This window comes from Nematolebias whitei, chromosome 5 (assembly GCF_014905685.2).
Source record: "Nematolebias whitei isolate Nwh7 chromosome 5, NemWhi1, whole genome shotgun sequence".
In the NCBI taxonomy this organism is placed as follows: domain Eukaryota; kingdom Metazoa; phylum Chordata; class Actinopteri; order Cyprinodontiformes; family Rivulidae; genus Nematolebias; species Nematolebias whitei.
The window spans coordinates 660510-663138 of record NC_056502.1 but is presented as its reverse complement, the minus strand read 5'-3'; the positions used below and the strand labels follow the sequence as shown (position 1 = coordinate 663138).

The 2629-nt window shown below is 44.0% G+C and overlaps 1 protein-coding gene across 1 annotated transcript in view; it reads right to left on the bottom strand.

Moving 5' to 3' along the window:
• Window positions 1-2629, bottom strand: part of LOC119409767 (ras GTPase-activating-like protein IQGAP3) — a 143551-nt gene that overhangs the window by 108352 nt on the left and 32570 nt on the right.

The window sequence follows — 2629 nt, the reverse complement described above, 5'->3', positions numbered from 1 at the left end:
CCATTTTTGCCTCCAGTTGCCAGCCTTCCTCGTTCCCTTGGACCCTCGTTGGATTCCCCTCTGCTGCTCTCTCTCTGGACTGAAGGACCAGCTCCCCTCCTTCGGGTTTGGACTGTAAGGACAAAAATCTCCTTCAAACAACCACTCAGGTCTTCCCCTCTGGACCAACATTAACCTGTCGTCCCTCTTTCCAGGAGTTGCTGAGAAGCCGTGTGTCTACATTCACTGTACATAATAAACACTGTTCATTTTGTACTTCCCCTGTGTCTGCCTCGTTCTGGGTCTCAAACTATCTGGGTTCCCCGCGTAATCGTAACAGTCAGTCTACTGAGTCTTCCAGTCTACTCCGTTCTTCTGAAGTCTTGGATCTGAGTTGAACTCGGTCTTTGATGGAGTCTTCTCAAGCCTTGTGGAGTCTTCCACTTCTGAGTGGAAACTGACGGACTCACAGATGCTTGCTGTGAATCCACCCGGGCGTAATGCCTCCAACTTCGAAGGGAGCTGAGCCCGTTTGTTGAACGGAGTAAACCAACACGACTTCTGACGATGACCAGCCGCTCTTACCGGAGACACTGGAAGGTAGCGTTGAAATGGACCCGACACCGGAGCTGATTTATCTGCTGCGAAGGTAACGAGTCGTGACGCGCTAAGTGTACCGGAGGTTTGAGCTGGTGATTGAAAGAAGCGTGCCATCCTGGCCAAACATACACCTCCCTTCACCCATCTTTTCCTTAAACCTTTAAATTCCTTCCTTTAAACTCTTCTATTTTGCCAGTAATCTAGATGCCTTCAGAAATGTCTTGTTGTCTTATTAGTAAAGCGTACCAAGTTTTATTAATCAGAACCAGATCAGCTAATCATGTGTACATGTTTTGATGTTAAATTTTGATTCTGTTAAATAAATGACCTCATTTATTCTGATGGGTCAAAGGAAAATTAACGTCTCTTGTCACTGATTAAACAATCCTCACAGTTACCTCGTCACATGGCATTAATTTAACTCGAAAAAGAAAGAAACCGTTATTTTTAAATAATTAGTAGTCAAGGTACAGCTAAGCTGTCCCCCATCATTTCACTACATTTGGTGGGACCGTACGTGTTTTAAATAACACGTTTGGTGGGACCGTATGTGTTTTAAATAACACATTTGGTGGGACCGTATGTCCACAGCAAAGCCGACCTTGACACACTACAAAGATATTGCAGCATCATGAATAAAAGCATAAAAACATGAAATATAATGAGAAACAATGAAATACTAAATCAAATCACTCTGCGTTAAATGTCAGGGAGTAAAAGCAAAATGGATGAACACAATCATCAACAACGAAATAACAAATGAGATCACACTGTGTTAAATGTCAATAAGTACAGGTGTATTTTGAGGAGAGATTTAAAAATAGAGACTGAGGTGGCCTGTCGAATGTTGATGGGCAGATTATTCCAGAGTTTAGGGCCCATGACTGAAAACGCCCGATCTCCTCTGAGCTCCAGCTGGTTTTAGGTACGACCAAAAGCAGCTGGTCTGATTATCTTAAGGCCCGAGAAGGAGTATAAGGATGAAGACGGTCGGAGAGGTATGATGGTGCAAGGCCATTAACACACTTAAATGTCAGCAGAAGAGTCTTAAAGTCAACTCTGTTACGCACAGGAAGCCAGTGAAGGGAGGACAGAACTGGAGTAATGTGCTCAAACCTGCGAGTTCCTGTTAGTAGCCGAGCTGCAGCATTTTGGACAAGCTGGAGACGTGAGAGAGAGACCTGACTGACCCCAGCATAAAGTGAGTTACAGTAGTCCAGCCGGGTTGTAATAAATACATGGACTAATTTTTCAAGGTCGCACCTGGACAGCATGGACTTGAGCTTAGCTATCTGCCTTAGCTGAAAGAAGCTTTTTTGAAGAACAGAGTTTATCTGCTTATTAAACTTAAAGTCCGAGTCTAAAACTATCCTGAGATTGGTAACAGACTGTTTTAGATATGGCTGAAGGGAGTCCAGGTTTGCAGGATCAGTGACAGTGGCAGAGCTAGGGACAAAATGACCTCAGTCTTCTGATCATTAAAACTCAAAAAGTTCGCAGCCATCCAAGTCTTGATGTCATGAAGACATTTTAACAAAGGGCGAATGGAGGAGGAACTGTTAGGTGTTAACGGCAGATAAATCTGAGAGTCATCAGCATAACAATGAAAGGAAAGACCATGTTTCCTCAGGATAGACCCCAAGGGGAGCAGATACAATGAAAACAGAAGGGGTCCAAGAATGGAGCCTTGCGGGACCCCACAGGAAAGAGGCACAGAAGCAGATAAACAATTAGTACATACACACGTAAGTACACACAGGTAGGAAAACACATGTACACAAAGGTACACACATTTAACGTCTAATACAACGCAAACCGACTCAGCAGCAGTATGTTATGTGTGTCTGTGTGTGTCTCTGTGTGTTGTGTGTCTGTGTGTTGTGTCTCTGTGTTGTGTGTGTCTCTGTGTGTTGTGTGTGTCTCTGTGTGTTGTGTGTGTCTCTGTGTTGCTTGTGTCTCTGTGTGTTGTGTGTGTCTGTGTTGTGTGTCTGTGTTGTGTGTCTATGTGAGTCCCTGTGTTGTGTCTCTCTTTGTGTTGTGTGTCTGTGTG